Source organism: Equus asinus, chromosome 28 (assembly GCF_041296235.1).
Source record: "Equus asinus isolate D_3611 breed Donkey chromosome 28, EquAss-T2T_v2, whole genome shotgun sequence".
NCBI classification, from domain to species: domain Eukaryota; kingdom Metazoa; phylum Chordata; class Mammalia; order Perissodactyla; family Equidae; genus Equus; species Equus asinus.
The window spans coordinates 50692166-50710985 of record NC_091817.1 but is presented as its reverse complement, the minus strand read 5'-3'; the positions used below and the strand labels follow the sequence as shown (position 1 = coordinate 50710985).

General features: G+C 47.2%; 1 protein-coding gene and 1 pseudogene across 10 annotated transcripts in view; one reads left to right on the top strand and one right to left on the bottom strand.

Annotated features, from left to right (window-relative positions):
• The window catches only part of ANKRD11 (ankyrin repeat domain containing 11), a 211216-nt gene that overhangs the window by 118138 nt on the left and 74258 nt on the right, over positions 1-18820 (top strand). The gene's annotated exons all lie outside the window — the stretch shown is intronic.
• LOC106828191 (ferritin heavy chain pseudogene) lies at positions 16942-17749 on the bottom strand (annotated as a pseudogene).

Here is an 18820-nt window from a genome sequence, read left to right as displayed (position 1 = left end):
AGGGCGGCTTCCTCATCCTCTTCATAAAGGATAGTGTGTGTGGCTTTTTTCTTAGACTTCGCGTATTACACTGTATCTTGCTGTGTGTTTATTTGTTCTTTTCCTCCTAAGAGTGTAAACTCTAGTGGCAATTTTTCATAGAACTGAGTTTTTAAAATCTCTTATTTGGGTGAGAGTCAAGTATCAGTAGTCTTTGTGGGGCCTTCAGTTCATAGTAGGAATCAGTGGAGAGGACCCCTGGGTTCAGTGCAGATGCTCACTCCCGCCTTTGTGCTCTTCCACCCCTCTGGTTCCACCTTTAGAACTCTGGTAGGATTTTTTTTAAAGAATGGTTTTCAATAAACCAGCTGTTGGCATTGTGTAATGGACTGGCTAACCGGTTTGTAGGATATGGGAATGCCAGTGGACTCTCACACTAGCTGTCGGATGCACTTCCTTTTCCGCTTGGCACACCTGCAGTTGACATGACTCTGGTTTCTGTGGAGGAGCTCTGTGTGTGAGCATCACAGATGCCCATCTGGGGTGGAGCCATGGACCTAACAAGGCTGCTGGAACGGTGCTGGTCCTCCTGGTGCACTGGAAGCCCTGCCCTCTCCTCTTTATGCGTCGTGATGCGAACTGTTAGTAATTCAGTCTTGGGGTGCCGTGGGTATAGAGTTTGTGCTGCTTGGTCATCCTGGAGAGTTCCTTCTTGGTGGGGAACCAGGTTTCAGTTGTGTACTGCCCCCCCCCCCCCCCGCTTCCTGGCCACCAGAGAGAAGTTCTGCTGTTGTAGACAGTGTGCACTGACTTCGAGGGAACCCGTGTGCACTGTCATTGGTTGGTTCCACCTATGGGGCTTGCTTGGGTGCACAGCATCCTACATCCCACATCTCTTGGCGGTGGGCTGGATTTCAGCTATACCAGACTGTGAAATTGACAGTGGCAGTGTTAATTTGTTTCTTGTATACTGTATTTCTTCTCTTTCTTGGGAATAGCTCAGTTTGGTGTCATGTTCAACCTGCCTTTTGGTGACATATGCCTTTCTTAAGTGAGTATTTGTGAAAGAGTTTTGGGTGGAAATGAAAGTAAATCTGTGTTCCTGGTACAGTCCTACCTTGGGGATATTGTGGGTTCCATTTCAGACCACCACAATAAAGCAAATGTCGAAACAAAGCAAGTCACACACGGTTTTGGTTTCCCGTGCATATAATAATGTTTTTACTATACTGTAGTCTATTAAAGTGCAATAGCATTATGTCTAAAAAAACAAAGAACATACCTTAATTAAAAAATACTTTATTGCTAAAAATGCTAACCATCACCTGAGCCTTCAACGAGTTGTGATCTTTTTGCTGGTGGAGGGTCTTTCCTTGATGTTGATGGCGGCTGCCTGATCAGGGTGGTGGTTGCTGAAGGTTGGGGTGACTGTGGCATTTTCTTAAGACAACAGTGAAGTTTGCCTCAATTCACTCTTCCTTTCACGAACGATTTCTCTGTGGCATGCGACACTGTTGATAGCATTTTACCCACAGTAGAACTTCTTTTGGAATTGGAGTCAATCCTCTCAAACCCCGCTGCTGCTTTCTCAACGAAGTTCATGTAATATTCTAAATCCTCTGTTGTCCTTTCCACAGTTTTCACAGCGTCTTCACCAGGAGTAGATTCCATTTCAAGAAAGCACTTTCTTTGTTCGTCCGTGGGAAGCGACTCCTCATCTGTTCAAGTTTGATCGTGAGGTTGCAGCTGAGTCACATCTTCAGGCTCCACTGCTCATTCTAGTTTTCTTGCTGTTTCCACATCTGCAGTTACTTCCTACACTGAAGTCTGGGACCCTCAAAGTCATCCGTAGGGTTAGAATCAAATTCTTCCGAACTCCTGTTAATGTTGATATTTTGACCTCTTCCTGTGAATCACAGATATGCTTAATTGCATCTAGAATGGTGAATCCTTTCCAGAAGGTTTTCAATTTACTTTGCCCAGATCCATCAAGAAATCACTATCTATGGAATCTATAGCCTTACAAAATATATTTCTTAAATAATAAGACTTAAAAGTTGAAATTACTCCTTGATCCATGTGTTGTAGAATGGCTGTTGTGTTAGCAGCATGAGAACAACATTAATCTCGTTGTGCACCTCCAGCGGAGCTCTTCGGTGACCAAGTGCAATGTCAATGGACAGTAATATTTTGAAAGGAATCTTTTTTTCTAAGCAATGAGTCTCAACAGTGGGCTTAAAATATTCAGCAAACCATTTTGTAAACAGATCTGCTGTCATCCAGGCTGTGTTGTTCTATTTGTAGAGCACAGGCAGAGTAGGCTTAGCATAATTCTTAAGGGCTCCAGGATTTTCAGAATGGTAAATGAGCATTGGCATCAACATTAGCCCCTCACCCAGAATCAGCCTGTCCTTTGAAGTTTTGAAGCCAGGCAGTGACTTCTCCTCTCTACCTGTGAAAGTCCTAGATGACATCTTCTTCCATTATAAGACTGTTTCCCCTGTGTTGAAACTCTGTTGTTTAGTGCAGCCACCTTTATGAGTTATCTTAGCTGATCTTCTGGAGAACTTGCTGCAGCTTCCACATTGGCACTTGCTGCTTCGCCTTGCACTTTTATGTTATGGAGATGACCTTTTTCTTTTAACCTCGTGAACCAACCTCGGCTAGCTTCAGACTTTTCTTCTGCAGCTTCTTCCCCTCTCACAGCCTTCATAGGACTGAAGAGAGTTAGGGCCTTGCTCTGGACTATGCTTTGGTTTAAGGGAATGTTGTGGTTGGTTTGATCTTCTATCCAGACCACTAAAACTTTCTCCATATCAGCAATAAGGCTCTTTCACTTTCTTATCATTTGTGTCTTCACTGGAGTAGCACTTACAATTTCCTTCAAGAACTTTTCCTTTGCATTCACAACTTGAGTAACTGTTTGGCACAAGAGGCCTAGCTTTTGGCCCATCTTGACTTTTGACATGCCTTCCTCACTAAGCTGAATCATTTCTAGCTTTTGATTTAAAGTGAGAGATGTGAGACCATTCCTTTCACTTGAGCACTTAGAGGCTATTGTAGAGTTATTAATTGACCTAATTTCAATATTGTTGTGTCTCAGGGAACTGGGAGCTCCAGGGAGAGGGAGAGAAATGGGGGAATGACTGGTTGGTGGAGCAGTGTGAACATGCTTGGCATTTAACGATTAAGTTCACTGTCTTATATGGCACAATTTGTGGCACCCCAAAACAATTAGAATAGTAACGTCAAAGATCACTGATCAGGGGCCGGCCCGGTGGTGCAGCGGTTAAGTGCACATGTTCCACTTCGGCGGCCCAGGGTTCGCCGGTTCGGATCCCGGGTGCAGACATGGCACTGCTTGGCACGCCATGCTGTGGCAGGCATCCCACATATAAAGTAGGGTAAGATGGGCACGGATGTTAGCTCAGGGTCAGTCTTCCTCAAAAAAAAAAAAAATCACTGATCACAGATCACCATAATAGATAGAATAATAATGAAAAAGTGAAATATTGCAAGAATTACCAAAATATGACACAGAGTTACGAAGTGAGCAAATGCTATTAGAAAAATCGTGCTGATAGACTTAATGCAGGGTTGCCACAATTCTTCAATTTATAAAAAACGCAGTTTCTGTGAAGTGCCCTAAGGTGAGATATGCCTGGTACTCTTCCTGGTACATTGTAAAAGCTCAAGGACATGTGTTGTATTCTTCCATGGCAGTTTTCAATTCTCAGTAAGTCTCATTTGTCATGAGATAGGGCGGCCAATAATCTCACTACCAAACAAATTTTCCTTGAATAGGGAGACTGAATCCTGGAGCTGAGCCGTGTAGTCAGAGGCCTATAGGGGCAGTCGGCAGCAGAGAGTTCTCACTTGGCTCTTCTCGTGGTGTGCAGAGCTATGGAGTAAACAGGAGTGGGTCCGGGGGCTGTCGTAGGCGCATGGCGACATTGCTACCATGCTTGGCAGTCTCTTTAACCAAAATCCTGGAAACCTTACTTGAAATGATGGTGTCCTTGATTACATCTCACTTTCACATTTGCGTCCAGCAGTGAAAGGACATGAGGTCGGGTGAGTCAAGGGGGCCTCTGCTGCCACACTCAGCTGGGTGACCTCTGGGCTTCAGTGGGTTCAGTTTCATTAGTAGTAGAAGTAGGAATTGTGCTGAAGGTAGAAACTGCCTCCTGATCTTCTCTGCCCTTTGTTGGAGGAACTGGCTCCACGGCTCATGTGTGTCAGGTTGCAGGAGCCTTTTACCATTTTGCCTGGCATGGTGGAGTGGGAGGTTTCAGGTCTGCAGAATCCACTCTGGGCAGAGGATGTTGCTGGGGCTCCAGGGTGGGGACAAAGGTGGCCCTGGAGAGAGATTGGCCGGGCTGTGCAGGGACTCGACATCACTCCCTGGGCTGGGGTGCACTGGAGCCACCGCCCCACAGAGTGACCATAGATCAGAGGGAATCAGACTGTCAGATGGGACTTCTGGGCTGCGCTGTGGCTTATAGCCCCTTCTGGGAACTTCTCCACGTGTGTCCTCACGCCCAGGTTACACTTCCTCAGAGCTGCTATGGAGATGTATACTGGCTGCCTCAGAACATGAGGTCCTCTCAGCCTGAGCGTGCTGAGTCCTGAGAAGAAACCCGTGCCTATTCTAGTACCTGCAAGAATTCTTGGACAGGAAGAGAAGCTGGTTTTACTGATTTTAATCTGTTGACCACCAAGCCCTTTTCACCATATCTGCTTCAAAGGGCTCATCTCTTGCCCTGCTTTCATGGGACTGGAGTCTAGGAAAGGTGTGCTATGTGGTCATGTGAGCATGGGCTCTGCCCAGGCCATGCTGGGGGACAGGCCCCCGCCTCTCAGAGCTGCAGCCCTCAGCTGGGGGTGTTGAGATGAGCTTGCCCCACCTGGTGTGTGTGTATGTATGTGTGTTGGTTTTCTTGAGATTGGTGTAGATTCACACGCTATTGTAAGAAGCAATACAGAGAGAGCCTTGTACACTGCACTTAGTTTCTCCAGTGGTAACATTTTGCAAAACTATGAGCAGTATCACACTGGGATGGGATATCAGCATGGTGAAACCCTCTGATCTTAGTGATTGCACGCTTGTGCTTTTACCGAGTTGTGTGCGTGTTTACTGCTGTGCACTTTCTCACAGGTGTAGCTTCCTGTATTCAGCACCACAGTCAAGACACTAAAACAGTTGCATCACCACGAGGATTATCCTGTTATAACCTGCAACTACTAATCTACTTTCTGTCCCTGTGGATTTTGCTGTTCTGGACATTTTATGTAAGTGGAATCACACACTGTGGGACCTTCTGTGTCTGGCATCTTGTACCAAGTATCATATTTTCGAGGTTCCACCACACTGTAGCTTGTGTCAGTGCTTCACTCCTTTTTATGTCTGAACCGTATTCTCTTGTGTCGATGGACCATGTTGTGTTTACCCATCTCCATCCAGTTGATGGACATCTGAATTGTTTCCTCTTTTTGGTGATTGTGAGTAGTGTGGCTGTGAATATTAGCATACATGTTTTGTGTGGGTGTGTATTTTTGTTTCTCTTGGGCCCATACCCAGGAGTGGAATTGCTACTCTGCTCTCTGTTTTGATTCAACCCTTTGGAGATGAGAGAATTTTATGTTCTCTTTTGGGGGAACCTGCTGAATTTGGGGTACTTGTGCTTTGATCTTGTGGGTCGTGCCTGTTCTAGAAGAGGCTTCAGGGTTGAGTTGAACAGTGAGAGTCCATCCTGGGGTGGCTCAGGACCTGTGGGAAGAAGAATGGACTCCCTGCTGGGCATTCCTCTCTGCTCTGGGGCCCCCATCTGGATGGAAAGCCTACATTCCTGCACACCGTCCACTTACCTCAGGAAGGCCAGGAGGACCTTCTGTGACTGTCCTACCATCCCTTGTTCTGTGGTCTTTCATTGTCATGTATTGTCCTTTAGAGCAAGAGAAAGTGCTGCACAGAAGAGCCTGGAAAAGGCAGATTTGGACAGAGTATGTTGGAGGCTGGTTTGATTTAGGACTTATTGTTCAAACCGCTGAACAGTGTAGGCGCTGTGAACAAAACTAGAAACCATGTAAACGTAGCCTCTTCAGATACTGGGAGTAGTTACTGCAAGTCCAGTTTCTATGGAGTAGATATTTAAATTGGAGCTGCCTGCCGGGTCCTGAATAGGTGCAGCGGTAACAAATGAATAATACGAAGACCAACACAACGAAATCCATTTCCTTTTGTATTTAATTAAGAAAAAAAGAGGGAATTTAAAAGGGCTCTCTTGCTTTGAATCACTGTTTTATGTCTTTTCCTTCAAATATGACTGGATTTAATCCAGAATACGGAGTGAACAGTGGTATACGATGTGTGTCTAGGAGGCATTTCTAAGCATAGACTCCTTTCCCACGTACTTATCTTGAGGCCTGGTGGTGGTGGCACCCACCCACGGACATGCAGGACAGAGCCTCTGCCTTCCAGAGGGTGGCCGCTGGGGAGGGGCGAGGGGCGGCAGCAGCACGCATATGCGTGGTCACCGGTGGTACTCAGGATGTCGGGTGTAGAACTTGACCCAAGGCTGTGAGCACATTGCAGCTCTTGCCACCTGGAGTTGCTTGGGGGCCTCCTTGACGGAGAAGGTTTTGTTCCATGGAGGATTTCTGGAGGCCTCTGGAAGCAAGTGAACTCCTCAGGCTGGGGTGGCACTGTCCAGGAGGGGCCAGTCAGAGGAACTGGGCTGAAGGGCTCCCTGAGAGAGCACTGTGGGTTGCTATGGGCAGCTGCACATTCACTTGCAGGTTGTTTGAAAGCTGAAGCCACGCCTGGTTTCCTTGGGTTCCTTTGCCCATATGGAAGTGGAAGCGAGCAGCTCCAGGCTTACCCTGCAGAGGAGGGGCCCAGGCAGTTGCCTGGCTGGCTGGCTCAGGCATCAGCAGGTAGCCAGAGCCGTCGCCCACAAGCACTACTCCACTTCACGAGAATGTTGACCCCACATGCACTTGGGCACTCGGAGTTGTGTCAGGTGTTAGACAGCAAGCTTGGAGACATTCACAGGCCTGTGTGATTTCACTGTCCTTGCGCACGCACTTGTTTGGCCACAGGCCGTGGGCTGGCATTCTGTTGCTTGTATTTGTATGACCAGTTTGCTAAGGGTGGTTTTGACATTTTTAAAGGTTATTCACAACAACAAGGCCTGCAAAGACTAAAGGATTTGCTGTCTGGCCCTTTCCAGGGGTCAGCCTCCTGGAACCACGGCCTGGTGAGCACTGCCGAGCCTGCTCCAGGGAGTTGCTTTGTGGCTTCTGTCCCATTTAGGTCACAGATGTGCCTCTGACTTCAGCATATTGCAGCACCGCCGTGGCAGATGTAGGGAAGGAGTTGGGTTAGGCGAGGCTGCAGTCTTTAACAGGAGTCTGCTGGTTCTAGGCAAGTTGAAGCCAATTTCTCATGAAGACAGGTTTCTGTTGAGAACTCCCCTCAGTGCCTTCCTTACATGTCTCTGGACACTAAGCAGGAGTTGTTGTGCAAGTGCCCTGCGCCGCTGGCTCACTGCTCTTCCCTTTCTCCAGTGAGCACACCTGCTTCTCGACTGTTAAGGCACGCATGAGATGGGAGAGCTCGGAACCTTTTTGAAATCCAGTTTCAAAAAGTCCTGTAGCTACTCTATTGCAAAGTGTCTCTCCAGTGCAGTCGAGATACCCTGCCCTGCGTGAGGGGCGCAGCAGAGGCCCCTCCCCTGTGGGGCTCACTCCACCTGTGCAGGATGCTCTGCAGTACACACCTGGCCATGCTCAGATGTTTCCATTCTTCTGAACTGAAGGATGGTTGTGTATTTTGTGTTTTGCATTTTTCCCTATAAATAATTCAGCTTTATGCTGTTTGACATCAGAACTCTGCATGGGTCTTTCATGAACCTACTGAGTTATGATGGAAATATTAAGCAAGTGATATTGGAGAAATATATATTTATTTATCATATATTAAAAAATGTATAGATTTTTACAAGCTTGTATGTGCTTCAGCATTAGGGTCCAAGTATTTGGTATACGTGATAAGAGGTCCTGGGGTTCACAAGTATGTGTTGTTATCAGATGGGATCTGAGGTTTCTGAAGTTTCATTTACACATCTTTTCTCTAAAAACCAGTTGTTTGCTCTGGAACTTCCCCTCCTGCCAGCTCTTTCAGCCATGTCTAGAATTCAGCTCTCCAACCAGCCAACAAAATTGTCGTCCCTGGTAGGGCTGTTTGAATAACTGAATTAACAGCGTCTTAGAAAGGACTGCAAACAGCGTCTGTGATGAGAAAGTGGATAGTGAAAGGAGATGCTTGACACTTTTGAGACCATTTTATTAGATCTTGATTGTTTTGGCTTCCAGACTTGCTACTTATTAAAAGAAGTTTCACAGCATCCAATTTTGGGAAAGATTTTTGAATGTGACTTCCACGCTGAAATTTGAGAACTAATGTAGTATTTGTTCATGTTGATTCATACAAAAGGGTTTCACAAGTCTTCAGCATTTGGTAACGCTTTTCCCCTGGGCATCTGCTGCCCAGCATTTTGAGGATAACGAGGAAGCAGTGTGATGAGAGTGGCAGGAGGTGCTGATAGAGGCTTTCCCATCAAGGAGCCAAGACAGGATTGTGTCATTTTGAGTACCGTTGGCAGTCTCACAGGGAACACGAGGATGCTTTAGGATCTGACTGCTACTCTCGGTGCCATTTTAAGGGCAGAAAGGAGGAGGGGAATATTGGGAAGAAAATTAGATCTAATGGCATTGTTGTATTCAGAGTTAAATGTGTGTTTAAGTAGCATCTTATACATGCTCTCCATATTTCAAAGTAGATCTTATCCTGAATGAGATGTATATCAGTTGATTGCTGTGTAACAAAACCCTCCCCAAACTTAATGTCTTTAAACAATGTTTGGTTGTTTCTCATAATTCTTATGTTGCCTGGGTGGTTTTTCTTCTGGTCATGCTTGGGGTCACCCATGAGGTGACAGTAAGCTGGTATATTGGCCGAGACTTTCATCTCCTGGTCTGGCCACAGCTTCCCCATGTGGGTGCAGGAGCGTTCCACGAGGGCCTCTGGTGTCCAGATGCTGGGGAAAGAGGCTCCCTGCTCCGTAGGAGGAGTTGGGGATCTTGTGGCCTTTATCCAGTCTACACAGGATGCGTGTGTGTGTGTGAGTAGTGAGCTAGGCTTGGTACAGAGATTGCATCAGAATTTAATTGTATGAGAAGAAAATTTGAGTTGATTTCCCTAAATTCTGGACACAGAATTGTGAACTACCTAGGTTTTTTCCTGTAGAGATTTCAAAACTTTGCAAGACTCAGTCTTAATCCTTGCCTGGCGTTTAAGCATAAGTAGCACATTGGTATGCGTTGTCAAATTACAGGGTGAATTTAGAGAATACTTCACATTATAGAGCAAATGAAAAAAATCAGAACGAAAATTTACATATTTCTGACTAAATTCTTTCACCTAGAAGTATTGTATGTTTTTAATAAATATTGATAGATGTATTTTCCCAACTTGGATTTAGGTTCCATTTATCGAGTATTTATGATGTTTCATTCAGGCTTGTGTGTTATCTACTTCATTTTGTAACTGCACGTTTTAGATTTGGTTCTAAATAGGGAGGTGCACACTGCCCTCAGTCCTGCCCAACTGAGGCTTCTCGGTCTGGGGCATCTCCCCTGATACTGTATTGACTAGTTCAGATTTTATTACAACCAAAGCAGGCAACACTTGTTAATATTTTCGTGATGTGACTCTGGAACATAAATAAGCAGAATCAAACCCTTCGTTTCAGAGTTGAATTGACAAAGATGGTCACTGGGCCTGAATGAGCAGCTCATGCTGCTTTGGGGATTTTGCTGACACTCAGAGAAGTGCAGGTGGTAACTCCCCAGCGCCTCCGCCTAATCCCTCACTGGAACAACTTTGCCCGGGGAGAGCTCTGCTGCCCCAGGCAGGCCTCCTGGAGGGCAGGAATGGCGATTCTGCAGGGTTTCCTGCAGAGACTGTTGAGATGATGATTCAGGATAACTGTGGCGGGCTCTCCGCTTTTCTGGAGCAGGGTTTCAGACTTTGAGGAAGAATGGCAAGGCCTGAGGGAGGTGGTGGTGGTGGGGGGGTTGGGATAGGGGCCTTCACAGGGAAGTGGGGCATGCTGTAGCAGTGCAGGCAGGGGCCCAGGCTTGGAATAATCCACTCTGTGCTGTGGAGACTGAAAGCGGTTCTGTTCTGGGTGCGAGCTGGACGAGAGCTTTGAGGATGCTCTCCATGACTCCATGAGCCCACGTCGCATGGCCAGAGTCCAGATATGAGGCTGCTCTGGTAGAGGTACCTTTGACTGTGTTGAGATGGGCAAACCTTACCTGTACAGCTGAGAGGTTCATGCTGTGACTGACCTGATATTTTACAACTTAGATCCTTCTTGTGGGCACTAACAGGAGTATTTGGTGGATCTAAATCTTTCCCTCTTCTCTCCGTAGTCTCATAATACACACAATGTGTGTGAAAAGGGAGCCCCTGCATGATGGATAAGGCAGCTGAATGTTGCTGACAGATAGTCCAGGCTCTGTGTGGTTGATTTTGTCTTGAGGGAAGCTGTACCTATTGGGCCATCTTTCCTGGCACTGATGCTGCATTGCCACTGTATTCAGAGGGGATGGTAATTCTTGAAAGCACTGACTTTGGCTAATGCAGGTAACAAAAATGGGTCGGGGGGCCTTTAATCTTTTAAATATTTTAAGATTTTAAGGTGTATACTTCTTCAGGATTTCATCACACATATCTTAAATACCATTCATCACGGTTGTGTTTATCAGCTGATTAAAATATGTAATGCTAATTTTGGTATCTATGACACTTTGTTTTTCGGGTTTTGTAGCTTTTACACAAGAATGTGGTGCGTGCTACCCCCCTTCTTTCTGTACCACTAGAATGTAGCGAAGACTAAAATGTAAACATCTCATACCACAGGACATGAAAATGGATGAAGGTGCCTCCTATGAAATTACATACCAGCTGCAGGTTCAGTGTGGAGCAGGAGAGAGCCAGACAACAGCCTTTGCCGACATAGAAGAGGCTGAAATGAGAAGCCTTTGTGCCATTAATAACAGTTCTGGCTGGCAGCCAAAGGTCAGAGTGTAGGATTTGCTAGAACAGTCAAGGCTGCTGGACCAAAAAGAGGAGGCGGGAGTAGCACAAGAAGCCAGGTGCAGGCTAGGGGTCTCTGCTGGGTCCCAGGAAGCCAGCTTCTTGCCTCCTGGGGAAGCTCTGCCCAGGTGTTCACGGCAGTTGAATTGTATTCAGTTGTATGGAAAATGGCTTCCATGGGAATCTTACTTGGTCTTCACTAAAAATGAAAAGAGGATTCTTGACCCGTCTGCATGTAGCATTTGTTTTGTGGAGGCACCGACGGTGTATGGAGGGCAGGGGCACGTCTGTGATCCTGTTTTCCAGATCGTGTTTTCAGGAGCAGTTGGGTAGGTGAGGACAGTGGCAGTGATGTGTAAGGACTTTGGAAAGCTAACGTGTGAAGCAGAGGCACACTTTGCTCAGTGAGTAACTGGCAACGTGGATGTAGAAGACGTTTGCTCTCAGTGAAGAACTCGGATCTTGTAATGGTTGCTTGCCGGTTCCTTCTCCTTCGTGAACTGGTTGATAACCATTCAGATGCTGCTTCACAAATGGAAGGAGTGATGCTCTCTTCTTTCTCTCACCTGTGAAGTCCGCACACAACAAGCATGGGCAGTTGCTCCTGAAGTTACCAGTGTTTCCTTGTGTGTTGTATTTGATCCCTTTGTAGTATTTTGGAAAAGTAGTTTGTGAGACATAACAGAACAGATTTAAGGGCATCTATATTTTTATTGAACTAGTTCTTTTTTTACTAGCAGAAATTAAAATGGCTATGAATAATCTTCCACAATCTTAAACAAAAAACCCACAACAAACAAAAAACAAAACACCAAGGCTAAATCTGTAACTTTAAGTATGAGGAGAATGGTGCCCCGTGACTGTCACATGCCTTGCTTCATGCATCTTTCTTGTATTTGTTACAAGCATCCTGGCTCAGGTGCAGGACACCACATCTGGAGCTTTTGAGTCGTCTCTGAAGTTGGCTGCAGGTGGCACCGGTCCAGACTAACTGAGCCCTCTCGATTTATGAAGAACATTTTGTTGTTGGGTTCGTTGGTTCTCCATTGTCTAAGGCCTTCATTTCTTTTTCACCTTCCTTGACTTTAGAGCATAACCTTGTGAGATGCAGCTTTTGAGGACGTGCGAGGAGCAAGAGTGCAGTATGTAGAAAGCCATCCTTGGAGCCTTGGGGCTGGCCTCCTAGCCCAGCCTCCCAGCACGAAAGCCACTGGAACCTGCCAGCTCTCTTCTTAAGAGAAGGCAGTTTAGAGAATATATGTCTAGATTTCCTGCTGGTGAGAGCATTATCTTCAGAAGCTCAAGTGTTTTGGTTTTTTTGTGTTCTTTATTTTTCTGAACACCTATTTGAGTTTGAACAGGACCTCTGAGTAAGGCCCATACGACCATTAAGGGGAAGGTCTTACAGAGGTCATTCTCAGATGCCTGGTGACTAAAGCAGAGTGTAATTTGGTACCAGTATTTAAACACAAATGCAAATACAAAAGGCATTGGTCTGCATTGCTCCTTGCACTGTTGCTAAGCTCCGCACACTTACAAATGTGGAAGTCTTGGGGATGTGCAGCTGTGATGTGCCTGACAGAGAGGAAGAGCTCACCCGGCTGCCCCAAGGCCTGAGTCCAGGCTGTTCCCAGCGTCTGCCCTGCACAGGGGGTGTTTATCAAGGCCCCTGGGGTGCACATTGCAGCCCTGGTTGTTAGTAGTAGTCACACCTTTGACCTGTAACAAAGGTTACAGGTTAAAAGTTTCATCTGGGGCCTCAGTTTCTCCATAGTTAAACCAGCAAGGGAGTCAGTATTCCTAGGGCCCAAGGCTGTAGGTGTGGCTGTTCTTGGTGGTGCTTGGGGAGAGACACATAGTAGCTGGGTGGTGTGGCCTAGACTAGGGAACACACCTCCTCTGCCCTCCAGGACCCACGATTGTGAGAAGAGGTGGATTCATAAACAGAAAAGGACATAGTCACAGGACCATTTTTAAAGATTATTTCAGAAATTGAGCATAGTAATTGTGCCTGATTTGTGTCTTCAAGTACTTAACATTTTTCATTATGTTCACTCCAATGTTCTTTTTTTTTTTTTTTTTTTTAAGATTGGCAACAGTTGTTAGCTCAGGTGCCAATCTGCTTTTTTTTTTTTCCTGCTTTATCTCCCCAAACCCCCCCCGTACATAGTTGTATATCTTAGTTGCAGGTCATTCTAGTTGTGGCATGTAGGACGCCGCCTCAATGTGGCCTGACGAGCGGTGCCATGTCTGCGCCCAGGATCCAAACCCTGGGCCGCTGCAGCGGAGTGCGCGAACTTAACCACTCAGCCACGGAGCTGGCCCCTCCAATGTTCCTTACAAAAGAAAAGAGAGGAAAGGTGGTCCCAAATGGAGCAGCCAGCTCTCCCACCCCTCCTGTGGGCTTCTGGGGCGACCAGGAGAGGGGTCCTGGCATCAGCCTGCAGCTGCGGAAGTCCTGGCCTCACTGAGGGAGGGTGGTGATTCCTGGTGGTGCCTCCGTAGGGCCCCCTCTTCGAGTGCCACTGGCTCCCACTTGCTCCTTGCTCTGCCCTCTGACGGGGTGCTCACCTGCAGCCTCCCAGCCGAGAAGCTGACCTCCCACATCCCCACAAAGACACCTGCTCCTGCATGACCACCACAGGCAGAAACAGCTCTGCTACTTAGAGTTGGCCTCGGGCACTCCCCAGAGCTAGTCCAGAAGGGGCTGACCGTAGTTGCCCGGGCATTGCTGCTTTGCACTCCTGAATGCCAGCGAGGGCTCTGCAGGTCTACTCTGTGACTGGCACAGCCTCTTCTCGGCTTCCTGCAGGGGTCACCTTGGTGAGGACCAGAGACCAAAGTGCCTGGGGCATGGGTGCAAAAGGTCCTCTCTTGGCCTGTCTGCTTCTGCTCTGACCAGGTAGAGAGGAGGCCAGGCTGGGAGAGGGCCATCCTGTGGGAGGGAAAGGAGGAGGAAGACAGAGAGGAAGGAGGCCTGGCTAGAATGGCCTGTGATGGCCAGTGATTACAAATGCCCCATTGTCATCCCATCTACTGTTCTCTCTCTATGAACTTGACTACTCTGAATACTTGATATAAGTGGAATCAAACAGTATTTGTCTTTTTGTGACTAGCTTATTTCACTTAGCATAATGTCATCAAAGTTTATCCATGTTGTAGTATGGGTCAGAATTTCCTTCCTTTTTATGGTTGAATAATATTCCATTGTATGCATATACCACATTTTGTTTATCCATTCATCTGTTGATGGACCCTTGGGTTGCTTCCATGTCTTGGCTATTGTGAATAATGCTGCTAAACACGGGAATGCAGATATCTCTTTGAGACCTTGCTTTCAATTCTTTTGGGTGTGTACCCAGAAGTGGAATTGCTGGATCAGATGGTAATTCTATATTTAGTTTTTTGAGGAACTGCCATATTGTTTTCCACAGTGGCTGCATCATTTTACATTCTTTTTTTTTCTTTTTAAGATTGGCACCTGAACTAACAACTGTGGCCAATCTTTTTTTTTTTTTTTTTCTGTTTATTAAAGAACGGCACCTGAGCTAACAATTTTTGCCAATCTTTTTTTTTTTCTGCTTTATCTCCCCAAACCGTGCCCCCCCCCCCCCCCCGTACATAGTTGTGTATCTTAGTTGCAGGTCCTTCTAGTTGTGGCATGTGGGAAGCCGCCTCAACGTGGCCTGACGAGCGGTGCCATGTCTGCGCCCAGGATCCGAACCTGCGAAACCCTGGGCCGCTGCAGTGGAGCACGTGAACTTAACCACTTGGCCAGTGGGCTGGCCCCTCATTTTACATTCTTGATGGCAGCACACAAGGGTTCCAGTTTCCCCACACTCTCACCTGTTACTTGGTCCCCTGTGAGGTGCCCATGGGCACCGGCAGGTTCCTGTAGCCAGTCAAGACACATGGTCAGCACAGTCTTTCCTTCACAGCATGGCGACACGTTCACCAGATCCATGGATTGAAGGTGAATACCGGTGTGTTTAAAGGAAGTTTATTCATGCCACCCATCATGCCTTTTGGAGGTGCACATGTGAACCTGTCAGAGCCTCTTCTCCCAGTGTCTTCCCTCCCACTGTCTGTCTCCGTTGTCCCTCCTGCAAACTCATCCTCCTTCCTATCTCTGCCCTCTGGTTATTTTCTGGTAAATTTTTAGAATAAAAGATGTCAGAGCTCGATGTTGAACTGTTAGCGTTGGGACCTGCTGTCCTGACAGAGCAGCCTGCCAGCCCCCCAGGACAGTCGGAGTTGGCCTGGGAGCTGACCCACCAGTGGCAGGAATCCTGGGTCTGTGGAGATGATGACTGTAGGGCCTGGGAGATGACACACAGGCTTTTGTTGCTGCTTATTACTTGCACTTGCACTGTCCTTTGGGGGGAGATCCCCAAAATTGCACCAGTACCTTCTTTACAGAGCTGGCATTTGAACCAGCAGTGTCTCATTGGAACACTCTCCTTAATGCCTTCTGGCTGCTGGACCTCGTTCTGCCTCTTCCAGCTCCCTCAGCCTCTTTCCTCTTCTAAGCACAAGGCAGTGACACCCAGTTTCCCTCTGTTCAGTCAGTGATGGCCTGGAGAAGCCTGTCATGTTCATCTCTGGAACTTTCCACTTTACTCCTGTGACAAAAAATGTCTCCTTTGGACTTGTTGAGAATCAGTAACAAATAATTTTTTAAAACCTGAAATAGTTTGTTCTTTGTCTGAAATCTATAAATGTTATATTTTTAAAATGATAAGAATCAGAAATTTGAGAAAAATTACTGCGCTTTGTTAGTGAAAAGCAGCAGTTCATGGTAAGGTTTTCAAAATACTTTCACAATCATTTATTTGCTCTTTACAGTAGTAATGTGAGGCGGCCTTGAATTGTTTAGGCTCATCACGTGCGCTTACACAGCTGCCATCCCTCCACTGGGTGGGGATCTGTCTGACTTTGGGGCTGGCTCTTGGCCTGGACCTGCTGATGCATTTCTTCTCTCTCTTCTGTAGGCCTGCTCTGGCCCAGCACTCAGGCAGGTCCTCACTAACAACACTAGCTCTCCTGGGTTTGGAGGATTTAGGCAGGAATTAAAGGCAGAGGCCTTCAGGTTTTCTCCAGGTTCCATTTCTTAAGATCTTGGGAAAGTCAGGTCATGTCTCTGAGCCCTGGTCTCCTAGCTGTAGGATGAGAACAGTCATGCCTCCGTCCACTTATTTCATGGTTATTTCATAGTTCCGCATGCCACGTGTTGGAGCACAGTCGCTCACTGTGGACAGATGATTGTGTGCCCCGGCTGGTGAAGAAACTACCCACCCCTTGCATGTCTGCTTAGCCCAAGATGAAGTAAAAATAAGCATCTTTGCTTTTTACTTTGTTTATTAATGGAACAAAAACTTTGTTTTTAAAATACCTTGTTTTAACACTGATGATGCTGTGATTTGCAGGTCTGCTTCTGAGTTTATTTTGATGCTTCGTGTCATAGCTGGGAAAGGTAATTTTCAGGAGTAGAGCATACACCTTATACCGAGGGGAAGTTCACCACAGGTGATAATTTTGACTGAATTCTGGTTAACCTTGATTAAGTCTTTTAGGCAGACAGTCCGGCTGAGGAAAGCTCATCCTAGCACAGGGCATGTTGGCGCCTCCCTTTTGTGGTTTTGGCTGAGAGTAAGCTGGGAGCAGGTCGGGTGTGCTGCCCCTCACTCCTCCTTAAGACCCGGCACCGGCTTGGAGGTCATGCGCAGCTCCACGCACAGCCCATGCCCGTTTACCTGGGAAGAGCTGGCATCGTTTTGATTTTTTCTTGAGTTTTTTTTGGGGGGGGTACCAAATTACTTTATTTGAAGGAATGGTACAAATCCAAGAACTTAAGTAGATATTTTGGTACAACTTATAGAAAAGGTAAAGGTAACCCCAACATGCATGCACTGCCTCGGTGGATCAGGGAAGTCACCCGGTGGCTGGGGGAAGCTGGCCTGAGACTTAGCTCTCGTCACAGTCTCCCAGGGTGTGCTTGTCAAAGAGATACTCTGCCATGCCAGATTCAGGGGCCCCCATCCTGCGCAGGTTGGTTACGTGGTCACCCAATTCTTTGATGGCTTTCACCTGCTCATTCAGGTAATGAGTCTTGAGGAAGTCGCACAAGTGGGGGTCATTTTTGTCAGTGGCCAGTTTGTGCAGTTCCAATAGTGACTCATTCACATTTTTTCCCAAGTGTAATGCACACTCCATTGCCTTCAGCCCATTCTCCCAGTCATTGTGGTCTGGTTTCTTGATGTCCTGAAGGAAGATCCAGCCGCCTCGTTGGTTCTGCAGCTTCATCAGTTTCTCAGCATGTTCCCTCTCCTCATGAGATTGGTGAAGAAAATATTTGGCAAAGTTCTTCAAAGCCACATCATCGCGATCAAAATAGAAAGACATGGACAGGTACACATAGGAGGCGTGGAGCTCCAGGCTGATCTGACGGTTGACGGCGGCCTCCGAGTCCTGGTGGTAGTTCTGGCGCACCTGTGAGGGGAACGCGGCTGAGGAGAGGAGAAGGCGGCGGTGGCGGGGCGGCGCTGTGAGGAGGTGAAGGAGGGCTGACTCGGTGGCCGGCCGGGGCGGGGAGTGAGCGCCGGGTTCCGTTCAAGCACTGTTGAAGCAGGAAACCGCGGCAACTCCGACGAAGACTGTGTCAGATTTTTTCTGGTTTTTTAGGTGAAAACAAAGCATGTTGTTCCAATATTTTCTTCTTGCATTCTAGTGAGTCTTCAGCGCATCCCTCTGTGAACCCCCCTCGGGGCTCTGAGAGTCTGTACCCCTGCTCCCCTCCCACCTTTCGGGCTTTTCTTTCCTAGAGGAACTAGGAGATGGGAGCTTGTCACATCGTCCTCACCATCCTTTGATGATAGAATGCCCAGCAGACGAGTCAGACCTCAGATCCCTGCAGCCTTGCAGCAGGTCTCCATCCAGGAGGAGCAGAGGGCTGCCTGGGTACACCTTGCTCTCCGTCCAACCTGTGAGGGTTCTGACCTTTTACCTGGGGTGGGGTTGCTGGTGCAGGAGGCTGGCTGGCTTTCCATAGTAAGTGCTGCTCAGAAGATTCCATTTGCTGAAACATTGATTGTCTTAAGCACTTTATGTTTGGCGACTTGTCATTAAGTCATTTCTTAGAGTTTTCTGTTTTTAAATTCAGAGTGAGGAGAAAAAGGAGGCTTTTCAAATTCTAGAGAGAGAGATACTGTGCTTCAACGAAAACTTTTTTTTTGGCTCAGTGCAGACTTCGTTACATGTAAAATTAATTTGTGAAGATGCCTGCTGGAGAAGACTTGAATGAGCAAGGGTGTGTTTGTCAGCCACCCTTGCAGTGTATTCTTTAAAATCAGTGAAATGGCATGGCTAGTACACCCTGAGGGTGGGGCAGGAGTGGGAATGTCTTGACTCATAGCTCCCTGGTCGGAGTGCTTTGGGGCAGTGTGCCCCTGGGTGCGACCTATCAGCTGTCAAAGACCAGGGCGCACAGCCTGCAGGGGGTCTTCGCTGCCCCAGCTCTTCCCTGTGGTCTGATGTCCTGTGGCCCAGGTAGCACATGCTTGGCTGCAAAGGCTGGGTCTTGATTTCTGGTGTCTCAGTGCTGAAGGGCTGGTGCTGTCTGCTGTGTGGCTGGTCCTCAGAAACGTTATGTTACGTAAATGTGTGACCAGTTCCCTG